The sequence below is a fragment of the Phoenix dactylifera genome, chromosome 12, assembly GCF_051530095.1.
Source record: "Phoenix dactylifera cultivar Ajwa chromosome 12, Ajwa_hap1_PhDact_Kaust_v1.1, whole genome shotgun sequence".
Classification (NCBI taxonomy): domain Eukaryota; kingdom Viridiplantae; phylum Streptophyta; class Magnoliopsida; order Arecales; family Arecaceae; genus Phoenix; species Phoenix dactylifera.
In genome coordinates, this window is record NC_143201.1 from 13,613,896 (window position 1) to 13,633,624 (window position 19,729).

At 40.0% G+C, this 19,729-nt stretch overlaps 2 long non-coding RNA genes across 16 annotated transcripts; both read right to left on the reverse strand.

Annotated features, from left to right (window-relative positions):
* Positions 1 to 316: 316 nt before the first annotated feature.
* On the reverse strand, positions 317 to 14,239 carry LOC103723878 (uncharacterized). Of its 15 annotated transcripts, none has more exons than XR_015971940.2 (6): positions 9,709 to 13,825; positions 2,212 to 8,857; positions 1,880 to 2,117; positions 1,647 to 1,718; positions 902 to 993; positions 317 to 812 (listed from the first exon to the last, which is right to left on the reverse strand). It is a non-coding gene; the product is annotated as an uncharacterized LOC103723878 (long non-coding RNA). The 15 variants fall into 15 exon arrangements; XR_015971931.2 differs by having other exon boundaries at positions 1,846 to 2,117; XR_015971939.2 differs by lacking the exons at positions 317 to 812; positions 902 to 993 and having other exon boundaries at positions 1,313 to 1,718; positions 1,846 to 2,117; positions 9,709 to 10,235; positions 11,319 to 11,410; positions 11,561 to 13,826.
* Positions 14,240 to 15,657: 1,418 nt separating this feature from the next.
* On the reverse strand, positions 15,658 to 18,676 carry LOC103723879 (uncharacterized). The gene is made up of 2 exons (XR_015971945.2): positions 16,288 to 18,676; positions 15,658 to 16,184 (listed from the first exon to the last, which is right to left on the reverse strand). It is a non-coding gene; the product is annotated as an uncharacterized LOC103723879 (long non-coding RNA).
* Between the last annotated feature and the right edge of the window lie 1,053 nt (positions 18,677 to 19,729).

Consider the following 19,729-nt stretch of genomic DNA (forward strand, 5'->3'; position numbering starts at 1 on the left):
TAGAAAAACTAAAATTATAACAATTCATAATCTCATCCAAAATAATCAATCAGAAAATATTATTTAGATTTCTTGATTCTGTATAAATACCCAAGATCTACGCAATAAATAACGGATATTGGACTAAACATACGCGCACACGAGCTATCACATACTTTCTCTATTTAATTTTTGGCGTCCTCACCATGCTAAAAATACAAATTTATTCAAATCCAATCACAAAAATACTTCACAACTTTGAGATTTTGATAAAAGTTGGAACCACACAGGATATATAGGTCTCTAGATTCCCAAAGAATTTGAAGCAGGAGAGATATATAGAAGATATTATATTTATATTAAAGAAAAAAAGACTTAGGGATTCTTATACAAATTTCTTACATATTCTTTTCTTTGCTTTTTAATTAATCTCAGCAGTCTATCCAAATACACCACCATTAGACAAGGTCAACTTGAGCTTAGTTAGCATGGGATGCAGAAGACTACTAATTGGCATGGGGAGATGAAAACCATGATACACAAGCACCAGAGGCCGGTGTTTCTCTCTAAAATCATGCTTGGCATGATACACAAATCCTTGCCAGTGCAAAGATAAAATTGATTAAAGGCGACTTAATCCAGATTCATCTAAGTGGCTGGTTCCCTCTATTTCAAGGAAATTGGTTGGTGGAAGGGAAGGTTTGCCGACACCTTTAGGAAATAATGTGCCTAAAGTGCTTGGTGTAGCTTTAGCTCAAACCAAATCCATACCATACCAGCATAAAGGAAGCTGAGTATATGTGAATTGCTTATATGCTGACAACAACTCCTACCTGCAATAAAGGAGAGACATTTACGTATGTGGAAAGTTTATATGCATGTAGGTATGTATGTAAGATCAAGAATACACATTATTCCGTACAAGCATTTCCATATCTAACAGCCTTTAAACTGTTATAGATGGGAAACCTATGCATCATTTGGAACTTTATGGCGCATCAGTTTGAATGCAACCTGCTCCAAGGGAACCAAAAGATGGTTGACCATACTAAAAAATACTGTATTATACCAAAACATACTGGTAGCAAAATTACACTAGTGTCCGTACCAAAAACGGTGGAATGAAGAGAGAGAGAGAAAGAAAGAAAGAGAGAGAGAGGGTGGCGGACCACCGAGAGAGGGCCAAGGAGATGCATGGAAAGGTGGAGAGTTCCATTAGGTTCTTCCATTTCGTTTAAAACAAAAGTCCTTTTTTTATTTTCAAAAATTTTATGTAAAATCCGCAAACTTTTTTTTTTATTTTGAAAAAAAATTAAAGTCGACAAGAAATTCACCAACTTTACTTCAAATTTTCAAAAAGGAAAAGAAGCCCCTTAGAAATCCCTATTTCGAACAAACCGACCACCCCTCCACCCCCCTCAACCCCCTCCACCCGTCTGCATGAATCCTCCGCCCTCATCCGGATGCCCGCTACCCTACTCTTTGTCCCTCACTTTCTCTTCCTCTTCCCTCTCTCTATTTTCCTTTCTCCTGTTCTCCCTCTCCCGCCCTCTTTGCGGCCACGTTAGGACATGCTCAATTGGCCTCCGCCAGTCTTCTCCCTCCCTTTCCCTCAGCCTCTGCGCAAGTATTAGGATGGAATAGCATAAGAGTGTACCAAACCATACCGCCAGACAACCGATCTGAGCTCTAATGCCAGCACAACAATCCTTGATCAGTACACCATGAACCAGCCAGTCCTGATATTGTACCAAATTAGCATCAATATAGGTACCAAAATTTGTACTGTAAACCTTGAGTTGAAGTAGTAGCAACTACCACTAAAGACAGAAATGCCGCCAAGATATAAAAAAAAAAAAATCTCACATGCTTCAGAGAAGAGAAAGCAGCTCGGATTTACCCCCTTTAACAGACGTGACAAGAATGAGAAAAATCGTCCTTTGAACAAATGGGCGCACCTGGTTATCCATGGAACAGCAGACCATCCAAGTCTCGCAAACCCATTCCAACAGAAATACAAAGATGTATCTAAAGCTGTGTTTGTTTCAAGAATAAGAAAAAGCAGAATAGGGATGACCATGTGAGCATACCAATGGGAATAATTGCACCACAACTAAAACTTCTGGCTGAGGGCATTTCTGTTCATAAAAAGAAAGCAAGGCAGATATGAAGATACATGCACAAGGTAAGCGACTACCATGAAAGATATGTCCAAGAATCGTGCAGGATTACCTGGTGAGATACGAAGATACATGGACAAGAATCATGTGCCAAAATCTTGATCTGCTACGTATGATGAGAACAATGTGTCAGAATCTTCATCTCCATTCATAACTTCATCACATGGCCTCCTGACAGATGCACTACCAAGTAGTTAAGGTTTACAAAAATTCTGATTAATTACATAAACATGTGTTTCCTTGTTTCAATCTTTTCTTTTTTTTTGTTTAGAATATTTACTTCTTGAAATATACTACTATTTTCAACTACAGTAAGATTTCTAATATTTTGTCTTTCAACCATTTTGTGATCTTAAATTTTCACAAACAGAACGAGTGTCCTATACTGGAAAAAATAGAGAATGTGGTGGCGTTTGAATGGCAACGGAAATTAACCTTTATTGGAGACAATGATACAAATAATTTAAGCAAACCTATGAAAATGAAAAAACTTGAAGGAAACAAATCTTCTAGAGATCACTACAAATTCGAAAGACTTAAACATAGAAGAATCATTGACAAACAAGAGTTGGAAAAGAATGAACTAAAAAACAAGGGACCTTGTCTTTGAAAGAAAGGAATGAAGAAACATAGAGAGGCTCAGATTCACCTTTGATCCATCATTCATTTTTTTTATAACGACCAAAGACCTCACCCAAAAAGGTCTAGCCAGAAGGTTATGAATTGGTGTCCTTGCCCTGCCAGGACCACCCAAACACACAGCCGATGTGGGACTAAACAAACACCCGCACGGATCCTCACAAGTCACATCCTTCTGCTGCACTCCTCTCAACAAGTGATTGCAGCGGTTGTCTATTAAGAAATAGAAATAGACCATCCCAGCTGCCATGCACTGTTGCAAAGGAAAACAGAGGGAGGAGTCCAAAAAAGGTTTCATCATCATCGCCTCCATATAAAAAGTACAACAACATAAAGAGAAGAATGGATTCAAAACAGAGAGGTCTTAAATAACAGCCATGTTATATTGTTGAAGAGGGCAGCTCCTGGTAGCACCAGGGCACCAACCGACCAACTCTTCCTAATTCCCATCCCACCATCTCCCCATCAAGTGAGTACCCAAGCAGCAACTGCAACATTACAGCACAGCAGCCATTCAACCCCCTCCCTCCTTTTCTCTCTCTACCACCCAAGAGGGGAGAAGAAATAGAGAGGAGAAAATTAAAAGAATCTCCAGCCTCCAAGAAGTCCATCTCCAATCCCCCTATCTTTCTTTCTGATGGCCCAGCTAGATCAGGAGTAATGTGAGGGAAGGAAAACCAAGACCAAAACCAAAAAGAGAAGGGATGAAAGATGAGAGTGGCTTCAGACATGTGTATCAAGCCAGCCAAATCCCTCCTCTCTCTTTCTTCTCCACCCAAAACAAAACTACTGTCCCCAACTTCCCATATTGCCCCTCTGCAGGCCAGGAAACTCTCCACCTCCCTTCCATCAAGAGGGAAGACTCATAGCCAGCTCTTGTTCCCGTTTTATATGGGGCCTTTGCTTCCTTTGATCCATCATCTCTTCTTCATCAACCCTGGACTCATCTCATCGAATGGCTGCAGCGGTTGTCTGCAGAACAGCAGACCTTCCGAGCTGCCCTGCGACCGTTAAAAGAATCACAGGAGAATACTAAAGAGACGAAGGTTCAAGATCACTACCTTGCCCTGTTTGGATACTTCAGAGAAAGGCAAACAAAAGAAGGGGACTTTGGGCAATCTGTCTTCTCTCCTCGAAACCTCCTAATTCAAGAAAGATTCACCTTCCTTTGAGCCGAGGCCTGCCGTCATCATAACCGTTATATGACTGTTATGACAGATATAACAGCCGCTACATGCCCCACTGATTTCAAATTTTTTAGCATTAAAATGCAATTGTATAACCATATTATAACAGAAAATAATCAAAGAATAACATTTTTACTTTCCAACCATTGTTCATTTATTAAAAGTATATTTTCAAATGGTACAAGGTCCTTTGGAGAGAAAGTCAGTATCACATTTGAATTTTGAAAGCACTATCTTATTCAGCAAGAAACTGAACATGAGAATAACAACAGTGTTATGATGGGCCACTGTACCACTAAATAACCCACTGTAAGAGCCACTACTCTTTCCGATACATAACAATGGAAGGGGCCTGAGATGGCCACCCATTATAACATGATAACAGGCGATATTTTAAACTTTGAGAGGAAGGGTATGAGGCCAAATATTAATTTAAAAACTGCTCAGAATGCTTTAATAACACGAGATCTCTTTGCCATTTATAGATTTCTTCCCCACATAGAAATGTTTTATTTTCCTAATTTAAGGGCCTTATATGAGATATTTTCATAATCGTAATTTAGGAAAGGTATAAAGAGGAGTGGAGAATAATAGCATTAGACTCAGATCCCGAATAGGAACAAAAATACTAGTATATCAGGCACTAATCCGGTAATGTTATAATGAGCAGACACCCCCTTTCCAAAGAGCTTTTTAGGAATCCTGGCTATCCATTCTAGATTCCTCCTTGATGACTGAACAGGCTACAGAAACAACGACGCACCAGCACCATATGAATTAAGTTTGGGGTTTGCACAAATTCCGTTTAATTATACTAAAGTTTCTTTTCATGTTTTATTTTTTCTTTATGTTGTTTTAAAATGTTCACTTCACCTGTTGCCACCTTATATCTTTTATGAATAGTACCTGGGAGACTACTTTCCCATTGACATTTGTTATGGCATGATTTCTAATGTTTTCTTTCAACCATTCTGTGGTCTTAAATTGTTAGAAAGTAAAAGACTTGTATACTCAAAAAAGAGGATTTGGTGCCATTTGGATGGTAGGGACAATTTCGAGAAAAATAAAGAAGATAAATATCATTGTGACAAAACCCAACAAAAACATTATAAATCCCTCGAAGAAAATGAATTTTTACAGATCACCTCCGATTTGCATGATTTCAACATACAAATATCATAAAGAACAGAGTAATAAACAGGGTACTTATCTCAGAACATAAAATGGATAGGGACAAGTGGGGAATGGCTCAGATTCACCTTTGATCCATCATCCCACTTCATCTGCAATCTTTGTCAACAAATGGCAGCAGAGGTAGCAGACCATACAAGCTACCTCACAATCGTCACAAAAGAAAAATAAGGGAGGAATCTAAAAGAGCTTCATCATCACTACCTCCATAGAAACGATAGACCAAGGCACATATATAGAGAGGCGTATGGCGTTTAAGAGCCGAGTTCGGAAGATCTCCAGTTCATGACCTGGCGGGCACTCTATAGAATCTTTGTTCATCTTATAACAAAGAGGGTGCCAACTCGGGGAGCACCAGGTCACCAACCTTTATTTACTTCTCCATGGAGTTTTCATACCTCAACAAATGACATAAAGGCTGTAAATGAGTCGGGTCATGTCAAGATCCAACTTTGACATCAAGAAAAAGAAGAACAGAAATCAATAAACTCCAAATCCTTTCAGATAAATATTTTGAACATTGAAAAGTTTGAAAAAAATGAAAATTTTGAAAAAGGAGTGGACAAATGAACAAGGGCCTAGTTCTGAATGAAGGAAGAAGGGGAGAAGCAGAGGCTCAGATTCACTTTTGGTTTGTTAGATATTGCAGTCTCATCACTTTTCTCAATGAATGGCTTGCAGTGGTTGCCTGCAGAGTAGCAGACCATCCAAGCTGCCCACCACCATTGTAAACGAGCATTGCTGCATAGGCAAAAACAATTGCCAATCTGGTGAAAATTCACTCGAGTGGAGCCAAGTCAAGCTCTCTCTCTCTCTCTCTCAACACACACACAATATATATATATATATATATATATATATATATATATATATATCTGCTCTACCATCACATAGCTAGAAGGTTCATCATCACCGCCTCTAGATTCTCCCTAGCATCTCAGTTGGTTAGACTGTGTGACTGTTAACCATACAGGTTGAATTTTCAAGTCCCTTGATATTTATCATTGAAAATGCATTGTGTATCCTATCAGAGTAGAATAGAGGAAAATGATTCATGTTGCCGACTCCAACCAGCTCAAAATTAAGGCTTAGCTGACTCCAACTAGCTCTGAATTAAAGCTTAATCAAGTTGAGTTGTACATACATACATACTTACATAAAGGGCAACTAGCTCTGTTTCTAGTATACCCATTCCTGGGCCCTAGGGGGGTGGTCGAATCACTAGACAACTTTTCGTACAGTTGCCTCAGTAGCTATTTCATTCATTATAGGTAATTTCGTTCGCCTTTGTGGGCTTTGAAGCATCATAAAGTTTTCCGCTTCGTGTAAAGGTCCACTTTGTCCCCCAATAGCGGTGTTCTGGCCCATGATCAGTTCGGTTGTGTAGTGCTAGCTCAAGTGTTGTCTACCTAGTCGGAGCTGGAATTCAAACTTTGTTTAAATGGGTCCAGTCCTTTCGGGTCTAAGTTTCTCTGAAATTCTGCCTTTGGTTAACAAGAAAGGCTCACCTGGCTTGATCATGCTTGCTTGGTCGACCTCTCCTGATTTATCTGTCAGTAATGTGAGCATCCATGGGTTTTGTCCTTGGTCAGCATGATGGATAGAGCATAGTGCTTCGTTTGATGGAAGCACGAGGGAATGGATTTTATCGGTAGGCTTTTTTTGGGGCGCTTCTGTTACAACGACTTCACTTTGAGGCCTCTCACCTACCCCATGATTCTCTCTAGACGCTTCATCGTGATTATTGCCCGGTGAGTGCGAAGTCAAAGTGGGAAAAAAAGATTCGCTCTAGCCCATTCTAATAGGGCTTCGAGTGGAATAGACCAACCTGATGTAATGCATGGAACTTGATTAATTAATAGGGCACGAGAGGATACTACCTTTATTCATTCATTTATTCACCTCCGCCCCTACCCCTGTTGGGGGGTCCTGATCTCGATCAAATGCAATTAACTATTTTTTTTCGGTTTGAGGCAATTAGTATTTTTTTTTATGTGGGAGCGGGTCGGCCATGGAAAGCATTCTGGTTTCTTCTTCAGTGAGGCATTAACGAATCTCACATTGATTGAAGTGTTTGATCTTCCCTGATCAGTCAAAAGAAGAGTAAGTTGATTGGGGAGAGGGAGGTGGTAGAGGTGCTGAACTACATTACATGGATGGCAGGAGGAAACAAATGTCTGAAGCGAGTCGGTTTCTCGGTTTCAAGAGAAAATTTATTTCCAAGGAGGATAGGGAATTGGGGAAGGCTTCAAAGGCTGTTCTACTTATTGCTCGATGAGGGTAATCAGGTCGGGTCAGAAGGTGGTCCGATTCCTCTTCGTTGGTTTCAAATCTAGCCAACGAACATTTGGTTGCAGGGGAGGATAGGTAAACATCTCTCCCCCTGGAGGCGATAGGTTTCATTCCATCTCAAGTCTTCCATCCCTCCGGAGTCAACTACTGTATGGAAGGATCCATATATATGTAAATATATGTATGTATATGTAGATATGTACGTAAGTCTATGTATGTGGATATATATGTATGTGTATATATATGTATGTATAACTAAACTCGACTAAGCTTTAATTGCTAGCTAGCTAGAGTCAGCTAAGCCTTAATCCTGAGATGGTCAAGATGGTTGGGTTAATGGAAAAGAACTTAGAAAAAAAAACATAGACAAAAATTCAAAAAGGGTGAAGAAAAAAAAAGGACCTTCTCTAAAAAGGAATGGAAGAAGATGTTAGAGGCTCTAATTCACCTTTGATCCATAAGTCATCCCTTGTAACAACCCAAGAGATCAACTAGAGAGGGCAAGCTAGAAGATTATCAATTGATGTGCTTGGCCCTGCTTAAGTATAAAAAACCTTCCTAACAAGCACATGAAATGGGACCAAACAAAAATCTGCATGGATCCTCACATAATTTCTTTTATTGTACTCCTCTCAAATGGTTGTCTATGAAACAACAGACCATCAACGCTGCCATGCAGACTTTGCAGAAGAAAAACAGAAGAGTCAAAAAGAGGTTTCCTCATCAACGCCTCGAGAAAAGATAGAGCAAGATAAAGATACGAATGCAATCAAAGGTAATGTCTAAAATAAGGTAACTGGGAGACTAGCTCCCTATTGAGATTTGCTATGGCATTATTTGCAAAATAACATTGTCTTCAATCATCTTTTGATCTTAATTTTCACAGAGAAAATACTTGAATACCGAAAAAAGGGACTTTGGCGTCATTTTGGATTGCAGTGAAATTGAACCATTTTTTTGGAACAAAAAAGAAAAGCTACATACCAATGCAACAAAATCTTGGAAAAAAATGTAACAGACTCTAAAGGAAGTTATTTTATATTTGCATGAAGCTATCATAGAAAATTCATAAACATAACAAAATTTCAGAAAAACAGAATAGAGAAATAAATAGAATACTTATCTTAGAAGATAAAAAGGATGGGAACAAGCAACTAGAGGATCAGACTCGCCTTCGATCCATCTTTCCTCCTCCCGCACAACATCTCAAACGAATCATTTTAGCAGCGGTTGTCTGCAGACAAGCAGACCATCCAAGCTGCCAAGCAATAGTTACCAAAATGACAAAAAAAAGAAAACAAGGGAGGGGTCTAAAGAGCTTTCATCAAGAAAAAGATCCAACTTTGACATAAAGGCTGTAAATGAGTCCGGTCGAGTCGAGATCCAACTCTGACATCAAGAAAAAGAAGAAACAGAAATCAATAAACTCCAAATCATTTCAGATAAATATTTTGAACATTGAAAAGTTTGAAAAAAATGAAAATTTTGAGAAAGGAGTGGACAAGTGAACAAGGGCTTAGTTCTGAATGAGGAAGAAGGAGAGAATCAGAGGCTCAGAATCACTTTTGGTTTGTTAGATATTGCAGTCTCATCACTTTTCTCAATGAATGGCTTGCAGTGGTTGCCTGCAGAGTAGCAGACCATCCAAGCTGCCCACCACCATTATAAACGAGCATTGCTGCATAGGCAAAAACAATTGCCAATCTGGTGAGTGTAGCCAACTCAAGCTTTCTCTCTCTCTCTCTGTGTCTCTCTCCATACATACATATATACACACATACATACATACATACATATATATATATATATATATATATATATATATATCTGCTCTACCATCACATAGCCAGAAGTTCGTCATCACCGCCTCTAGATTCTCCCTAACATCTCAGTTTCTTAGACTATGTGACTGTTAACCATAAAGGTTGAGTTTTCAAGTCCCCTGATATTTATCATTGAAAATGCTTTGTGTAAAATATGAAAAGCCAACCAGCTCAGGATTAAGGCTTAGCTCACACAACTAGCTTAGAATTAAAGCTTAATTGAGTTGAGTTGTACATACATACATACATACATACCTATATATACATATGTAAATATATGTATGTAAATGTACATATGTAAGTCTATGTATGCATATGTACATATGTATGTAAGTCTATGTATGCATATGTTCATATGTATGTAAGTCTATGTATGCATATGTTCATATGTATGTAAGTCTATGTATGCATATGTACATGTTGCTGGAAATTGGACCCGAGGGTGATCGTGGACAGAGGAGGAGGAGCTCCGGCTGTTGGTGCGGCGGCGGATGGCTGTCTCCAGCGGACCTGCAAGAAGCCTGTAGCCGGGGGCTCCGGCGTAGGCCCTCCGATGCTTAAGTCAGAGAGGAGCTTTTAATAGAGAAAAGTAATGGAGAGGAAAGTGATGATGTAGAGATATATTGCTGGCCGGGGAGGAAGAAAAGTCCCCTGCCTAGAGCTCTCCCCCCTTTTTATAGGAGGGGGTGTAGCAGTTACCTGTGATCGGGCGTGATTGCGCGAATCAATGAGTTACCATAAACGACCCGAGATTTCGGACTAGCTGGCGATCCGTTGAGATCATGTGTATTCAAATGTTGACAGCCGTTGAGGCAGAGATTGCGGGATTTGATCCTAGAGATGGCGGGCTTGATTTTCGATGTAGTGGGGAGGTCTACTTCTCCCTTTGACAAGGTTTTTCTTGGCCTTGAGGTCGATCGGGCTCAACTCTGCCGAGACCATGCCTGCCAAAGTCATGCCGAGATCGAGGTCATGAGATCTGTGGTTGTCGATGCCGAGACCAAGCGCTCTGAGGTCGGACGCTCTGAGAGTATGCTCGCTATCGTCACGTTCGTCATCAAGTGCCGGCGATTTGACCACGTGCTTTGAGTGATCCATTTTTCCCCCAACAGTACATATGTATGTAAGTCTATGTATGCATATGTACATATGCATGTAAGTCTATGTATGCATGTATATATATATGTGTGTATATATATATATGTATGTATGTATGTATGCATGCATGTATGTATAACTAAACTCGACCAAGCTTTAATTGCTAGCTAGTTAGAGTCAGCTAAGCCTTAATCTCGAGATGGTTGGGGTAATGGAAAAGAACTTAGAAAGAGAAACATAGACAAAAAAAATTCAAAAAGGGCGAAGAGAAAAAAACGAGGATGTTGTCTAAAAAGGAATGGAAGAAGATGTGAGAGGATCTAATTCACCTTTGATCCATAAGTCATCCCTTGTAACAACCCAAGAGATCAACTAGAGAGGGCACGCTAGAAGGTTATCAATTGATCTGCTTGGCCCTGCTTTAGTATAAAAAACCTTCCTAACAAGCACATGAAATGGGACTAAACAAAAACCTGCATGGATCCTCACATAATTTCTTTTATAGTACTCCTCTCAAATGGTTGTCTATGAAACAACATACCATCAATGCTGCCATGCAGACTTTGCAGAAGAAAAACAGAGGAGTCAAAAAGAGGTTTCCTCATCAACGCCTCGAGAAAAGATAGAGCAACATAAAGATACGAATGCAATCAAAGGTAATGTCTAAAATAAGGTAACTGATGGAAGGCAAAATGGATCGTCCTACTCCAGCATGGAACCACCCAATTCCTGTCGAGCGAGCCGGGCCTCGGCCCCGCTAAGAGTCGTGCCGACCTCGGTCAGTGGTCAGGCCAACCTCAGACCCCGCCGAAGGCCAAGCCGACTTCGGCCAGAGGCTAGGCCGACCTCGGACCCTGTTGAAGGCCAAGCCGATCTCGGCCCTGTCAACCTTAATCCCGTAAAAAATTCCGTGGACCCTCGGAACAAACCTGGAAAGATATCTCTCGAATCCTCCGCCCACGAGATTGATCTCCGTGATTCACGCTGCCTCCAGCTAATGGCTAGGTAATCACAGCTCAACCTATAAAAAAAGGTAGTAAAAGGCCTTCGGTAAGCCATTAAAAGCAATACAAAGCAATTCAAAACACTCAAAAATCTCTCCAAGAACTCTGCTAATTTAACCATCGGAGGGCTCTTGCCGGAATCCCCGGCCAAGGCTTTATGTAGGTACCCCGGAGCGCAGAAGGTGGCTCCCTTTCTCCCCTTTCTCCGTCCCGGCCGACGTCTTCTCGCCTCCGGCATAGTCACCCTCAGGCCAAATTTCAACCACAACAGGAACAAGCAACTAGAGGCTCAGACTCGCCTTCGATCCATCTTTCCTCCTCCCGCACAACATCTCAAACGAATCATTTTAGCAGCGGTTGTCTGCTGACAAGCAGACCATCCAAGCTGCCAAGCAATTGTTATCAAAAAGAAAAAAAAAAAAAAGAAAACACGGGAGGGGTCTAAAGAGCTTTCATCATCATTGCCTCCCTCGTTTGGTTCGCGCAAGAAAAAAGGAGAAAAAAATGTGGTCAATAGAAAAATAAAAAAATACCTCTTAAAAATAAAAAAAATGAACAAAATAATATTTTCATGGAAATCCATTTTTATATAAAAAGAAGCTCATGGAGGATATGAGCGAGCTAATTTCCCACCGATTAAAAATTAATTTTTTATAAAAAATACTTTTAAGCCATCAAAATCTATAGACAAGATCTTTTCTACCAAATCTGAGGAGTAAAAATTATTCCCGCCTACCAAACGAGTGCAGAGAGGGATCATTGCCTCCACAAACATATAGAGGGATCGGGGTTGTAACTTTCGCATGAAAGAAGGATTCACCTTCCTCCGCACCACCCACCGCACAGATTTCAAAGCGCTCCAAACTCCATCACTCCCGCCTGCACAGATCTCAAAAGCGACCGGTGGAAGATCCGACGGCCGCCGGGGGCGAAGGAATGCGTAACGAAACAAGGGGGCGGCTCGAGGGAACACCAGCCGAGCCACCGACCCCATACTTATTTCTCCCCGGAGCTTTCATACCTCAACAAACTATTGGAGGTAGGCATTTCTTCGAACGATGCGAATGCATGTCATGCTCATGAAAGAAAGACTGATGATGCGTTTGGGTTGAGAGAGAGGGAAGGCGTTATTGCGAGTGTAGAGTAGCTTTCTTTTTGAAAAAAGAAATAACCCTCAGTAACCCCAAGTGGAGTTTAGGAAACCGAGACCCGGCGTTTGTTTGTTTTTTTCCTCCTTTTCTCAATTTTGGAGAGGTGGAGCTTCGGATACCGAGACGAACGCAGCTCTTTTCAGACGAAAAATTATACCCGACACCGATGCCAGGGCTCGTTGGCCGACACGTCCCATCCATTGATGCCAGGTCTCGTTGGCCGCGCCCCTTCTTTTCCAAATGGACGCGCACTTGCCAATCTTGACCGTCCATCACTGGACGGGCATCTTTGATGAATTGCACCCGCTGCAGAGACATAAGGCTGCAAATGGATCGGATCCACCCGTGACCCGACCCGCATAGATCCGATCTTAATTTTAGCACCCGCGGGTCTGGGTCGGCTTCTAAAATTGGACCGATCCCGACCCGAACCGCATGAGCAAAGCACAAGGAAACCCAAACGCCGAGCTCCCAAGCTTTTGGTTTAACTCGGGACAGATGTAGCAGCAAGAAAGCCAGAGAAGCAGACCCAAGATGGTTTCTTTAATGAATGGGAGCTATCTCAGATATGTTCTTGTGCCAGAAGAAGAAGAAGAAGAAGAAGAAGAAGACAGGAGCTCCACACAGATGCGCTCTGCTTCAGAATCTCTTGGGCCCAGAAGAGAGAGAGAGAGAGAGAGAGAGAGAGAGAGAGAGAGAGAGAGAGAGGACTGGTGGTTTGAGTTGGAAAGAAGGTGGCTTGTCTCATGATGCTAAGTAGGTGGCTTTAACAGCACTGAGTTGGTGGTAATGGAAACAGTAAAAGAGAAACAAAATCAGGATAAAGGCTGCACAAAGCCACCAAAAATCCAGCAAAAGCTCAGAGAAATGAGTTTGCTTTGTGATAACAAGCAAGAGAGTCTCTTCTTTTTTGTGTGTTGAGAGACACATCAACAATCAAAATGAGGTCCATATTTGAGTTATTTTAGATGTTAAGGGTTAATGAAACTTCATATTTAATTCGAATTAGCTTCCTTTCCCCTGTTCTAGTTTTTTATTTTGTAAAATATATAGATCTCATTATTGCTTGCCATAAATTAATAAATGCTTTTCTTCAAGACAACTTGTGATCTTAAATTTTCACAAAATATAAGATTTCTTTGCAGAACAAAATTATCATTTTAATTGCCATTTGAGTGGTAGTAGAAATCAATTTTTTCTTGAAAAATATGAAAAAAAAGCAAGAACCTTATTAAATAAAAATAAATCCCCCATAAACCCGGTTGGCCCTTATTTTGAGTATGCGCTGGGTAAGAAAAAAAAAAGAATGCTGCGGGGAGCAAACCGTTAGCAAAAGTGTTGTCGGCGACCCAGGCATGGAGGCCATCGCCCGAACTTGAGAAGAAGAGAGTTTGGCACGAGCCATCCACGTGATATAGTGCAGGGGAGCGGGGAATGGACGGATCTTACCTCACTAATGAGAACAGGGGGCGCGGGTGGTGAAGTCCGGCAAGGAGAGGCGCCGGCGGAAGACACCGGACGTAGAACCCGGCATGAGCGAGGTCGGCGGCGAACATCAGGCCGCCGGAGTGCCCAGATCTGGCAACATCCCGGTCCGAGGGGAAGGAGAGAACAGGGAGGAGGAGGGAAAGAGAGAAGAGTAGCCTGTGTCCGCAGTTGGCATTTGGGACTTCGCATCGTACGTCGCATTTTTAGTTCTTGAATAGCAAAAACCAAAATCGTATTCGTTTTTTATATTTTTTTAATATATTTTATTTTTGTTTGTCACGAAGAGAATGGAAAAAAAAAATAGGGCTTTTTATTTTTAATTTCAAAAATAAAATCACAAAGACTAAGATAAAAAATTATATTGCTTTTTTATTTTTAAAAGTTATTTTTATTTATTTCAAAAAAATATCTAATTTTTTATTTTGAAAAATAAGAAATTCATTTTTTTTTCATAATGATAACCACCACCGCTATCATGGTTGCTCCCACCACTATTATCATTTTCACCTTAACTTGCTATCACCATTGTTTTCACTAATACTTTATCACCACTATCACTTTCCGCTACTATTATCATCACTATATTACCATACTAGTACCACCTCATCATTATCTTCGTCACATCACTAGTGCCTTCATCACCACTACCACCATCTTTCTGTTATTGTTATTGTCTTTGTCACTTCACCACTACTATCATTACCATCTTTGTCTTATCATATCTCTATTCCTCCACCATTGTCATTGCCTCAATTAACACTACCACCACCTTCACCACCATGGTAGTATTAAAAAAATAATTGACTACACCACATGCAAGTGCTATATTAAAGATCTCAAAAAATAAATAGGAACAAAACTTTAGATTTTTTTGATAATAGAAAAGTGAAGGTAATACCAAATGGCTCTGGCTGTTTGTTTTAAAAAAATATTATATGACCCAGACCAACATGGGACAACACAGAGGCACCATAGCATGACTGAGACCATCAAAACCAACACATCATCTACCAAATGGTCGTGATAACCCCTCACTTCATGATGCGTCGAGGGCTTGTCCTCGCAGCTCGAATCCCCCGGTCGCTCCTCTAAACTATAAGATCAAATTTGCATCAACAGAACCATAACCAGATGGGGTGTCCGACCAGGGAAAAAATGGAAAATTTCTACATCTCATGCCTTTACTTCAGTATCTTTTTGGTTTTCAGTTGTCCGTGGGTCATTTAAAATCAAGTACCAAGATTAAATGATCTCAGATTTTAATTTGATACTGGATAAAGATGTTACCTAGCAGTACTGTTCACAGCCCCGTTTATGACACTACATATAAGGGTATCTTAGGGAAGCAGTCCTATCAAGGTTTCTTCTATCTTAAATAGGGTCTTAATGCTTTCATGTCACAAAGTTGGATGATTGATTAATTTAAGTAGGTGATGATTTCAGTGTGCAGGTTCGAGATCTAGCCCTAGATGTGATTGTAAGGTGATAAGAGTGAGTCTGGTGGTATCCTTCCTCTTCCCTTTAGTCCTTTTTACCTTCTTCCTGTTCATAATCTGCCTTTCATCTAGTTGTTCTTCACCAAAGTTCTATTTCCCACACATCCTTCATATCCCATGCATCTCAAATTATTTTTTAGCAACTTCTAGCAAGCATTTCATTTCAATTGTTAATACAAGGGGCAACCCAGCAAACAACACAAACTCTCCCAAAACCCTCATCATAAGCACAAAATATAAGGGTAATCAAATCTCTCCAATTATCAGACATTTTGGGGCGACCAAGCTCTTCAAAATAACATATCCAATAAAACAAAAATGCTAAAGATTGCCTCTCCACTCATTGAGCCCGAAATTATACCTTACACCTCGTGCACCACATGACGGAGCACTGCACCAATCATGTATCAGTTTCTGTAGGCCCCATCCATCATTCGTTGGGGATCGCCATCGTCTCGGTTTGATCATGTAGTGATTTCTCCCAAATTGGGTGCTTACACTGACACTTGCAGATCGGCCAAACTGCAACCCACCAGACACCCCCAACTTATGGCGTACTGCACAAATCTTTTGACTGCCGTTGAACCAGCCAACAGAGTGGCGAATGGAGCAGTGATAACCAGCATTACTCTGAGGAAATGGCTTCAACAAGTTGCCTGGAGAACACCAAACACACGAGAGAACTTGCTCATGCTATTTGCAAAAAGAAACTATAACAAGGGAAACCAATAACAAAATTTTAACATTAGGCAACCCAACTTCCAATCCCTGGTTTGCTGGACATTTAGCACTTGAGGCCTGTACACAAAATACTTGACACCTAAATCCATGGTTTGATGACAATTTAACCTTAGTCCTTGGCACCAGCGGAAACAACAAACAAGGCACAAGCATGTGTAAATTCAAATAAGGGATTGAATGTTAAACGAAAAATAGGTACCATAATCATTAAATAGAAGTGAAACAAGTGGTTGAAAACTAAATTACATAGTATTAAAAGCAGTAACATGACTTTTGCAAATATTACACGACCTCAAAGAACACACCTTCTCACTCTTGAGCAAGTCATCACGGAGAGAGAAAAGGACAGCCAATAATCGCTGAACACCTCCCCCCCCCCCCAAAAAAAAAAAAAAAAACAAACAAGGAGGTAAAAAGTGAAACATAAAAGAAAAGAGGAAACATGCACTCTGAATTATTGAAAGTCTCTCAATTTACTTGTGTTTTGGTACCTTGACTGGGTGGTACTAACAAAAGCATCATACCCCTAAATTTAAATGGAAATTCCCAACTAAGTGTAGTTTTAAGATCTAGCTAGTCCACCACATTCAAAAGTGAAAGAACAGAACACTAAGGGTGAAAATAACAATACCATCAAAACTGTTGTTAACCAGTGCTAGTTAAATATTAAAATTGGGGGGGGGGGGGGGGGGGGGGGGGTTCAAAAACTGCTGCAATTGATTAATAAGCAAGGAAAGAATATGTAAGAAAGGATATTGAAATCAGGAGCGGTTCAGATTGCTCCATTTGCCGTACATTGTATGACACATGCAATACGATGCAATTACTGCCTGCAGAACAGCAGGCCATCCAAATCCACTACCATTAGATAGGGTCCATTTGAGCTCAGCATGTGGAGTTCAGAAAACTAACTGACATGCCTAGATGAAAACCATGTTATACAAGCACCGGTGGTAGGTGTTTCTCACCCTAAAATCATAGCTGGCGTATTTATAAAATTTCAGTGCTTGAAGCATAAAAGCTTCTGCAGACAAATTCTTGCCTGCCGAAAGATAAAATTAATTAGAGGCCACTTAATCCACACCCTGAATGAACAATCATCTGTCTGAGTGGCCAGCTCCCTCTGTGCTAAGGAATTTATTGTTGGAAGAGAAGATTTGCCAATATATTTGGGAAACCATGTTCTTACCTACATAAAGGAGGCTGAATATATGCCGATAACTTATATGCTGATAACAACTCTCACCTGAAACAAAAGGGGTCATATCTATGTATGTATGCATGTAGGTATAAAGGAGACACATGTTTGTACGTACGTACGTACGTATGAATGTACGCATAAAGGAATCACATGTTATCGGACACAATGTGACAAGAAAGGAAAAACCATCCTGGAAAGAAACGCCTGCAACTTTATGCCTGTGGAACAGCAGAGCTCCAAGTCTTGACACAACATTTCCAACAGAAATACGGATAATAGTGCAATAGGAATACGACAATATATTTTCTTCTTTTTTTGGCTAAGGCTGGCAATATTTTTTGGCTGAGGGTGTTTTTGCTCATAAAAAAAGAGAATGGAGCTACATATTTGGCAACCATTTCTTCCCGCATGAATGGAGAAACAAAAATAACTTTGTGAAAACCTTCACTGCATGGACACTGGTTCATGTGTCAGGTATGGGTACGTAACCATGTCTTGGATCCTTAATATCCAAGAAAATTTTTCTTAAATAGCTCTATTCAGGTGCCAACCAATGTCTTCGTTAAAGTCAAGGTGTGGGTACTTAGTCAAATGCTCCAGGTGATAAGTGAAAACAATCATAAAGGAAATTATGTGCACTTGTCATACATTTCCATGAAAGTCAAAAAAATGAGTCCATCAATGAAAGTATAAAGGCTAATTGAAGAAAGCCATGAGTATAATGTTTTTCAAAAAGAAATGCTAACTATTACTCAAATGGTTGACAAATAATCATAGCTCTTTATATATAGAAATCTTTCAGAAAGGCCACCATGCCAAATAGAAGAACCCATCTTAACTTATATATTGCTGCTATAACAGAAAAACCAGATGCTAAATATAACAGCCTTTAAACCTTTATATATAGGTAAACAATGCATCCATTGTAACTTTGGTGTATCAGTTTGAATATAAACTGCTCCAAGGGAACAAAAGAAAAGTAAGAGAATTAGGAAGAACTACTAGATGGCTCACCATACTGCACCTACCGTACCGTACTGGTAGCAAAATAATACTCGGTATGGGGCACATACGAATGTTGGTACCACGAACCAGCCCTAGTACCAGTATGGATACCAAAACCTGCACTGCAAACCTTGAGTAGAACTAATACCAACTACAACAAAAGACAACCGCCACCAAGAGAGAAGAAAAGACAAACCTTGCATGCTTGAGAGCAGAGAAAGAAGCTCAGATTTACCCATTTTATCAGACATGTTATAAGAACGACAATAACCTAATGAAGAAATGGGTGCACCTGGTTATCCATGGAAAAGCAGACCATCCAAGTCTTGCCAACCCTATTCCAACAGAAATACAAAGATGTGAAGTTGTGCTTGTTTCAAGAATAAGAAAAAGTAGAATAGGGATAACCTTGTGGCCATGCCTATAAGAATTGTTACACCACACGTTTTTCCTTAAATTTGTTACGCTAAAACTTTTGGCTGAGGGTATATTTGTTCATAAAAAGAAAACAATGCAGACATAAATAATTATGCCAAAAATAGCTTATAACAGCTCGCCCTTCAACTACTTGCCTAGCATAAGCAAGTTCAAGCAGCATAAGTGTCACAGCTTATGCCTTCTTTTTTTTCTTTCTTGTTCTTTTTTTTTTTTAAGTTGTTAGTCAGACCCAAGGCTTGTTCCAAGCCTCCTGCCTGATTAATTCCTGAACCCAACGCTGTAGTTAACTCATTGGGGAATTCATAAGAATAAGAATAAGAATAACAATAAGAATAACAATAACAACAACAATAATAATTTAATATTAAAATTGCATGAAGCATGTGATATGAACTACGAAGCACCAGCTCTTATCCATTTGACACGACACTAATGTGTGAATGCAAACTAAAGTCTCATTTAAGACCGACTAATAAACAAGCAAAGCTTCAACACCTTGGGCTCGCAAAGATAAGTAGATGCTTGGGCTTTGGCAAAAATGTCATTCCAGTTTGGCAACGAGGTAATAACACAAGCTTGAACACTAGTAGAGCTTGAACACCCTTTTATGTAACAAACCAAGTCCAAGCAGCCTGAAGCTCATGCTTTTGCTTGCAACACTAACAAGAATTTTTAAAGATGAGATAATATCACATTGGTCAATTTGATATATCAATTTATATTAGCTGAGAAACTAAGGACAAAAATTTCATGCATATTATATTAGTAGGTGCTGATATAGGTACAACCCAACATTTCCATCAAGATGAACACCTT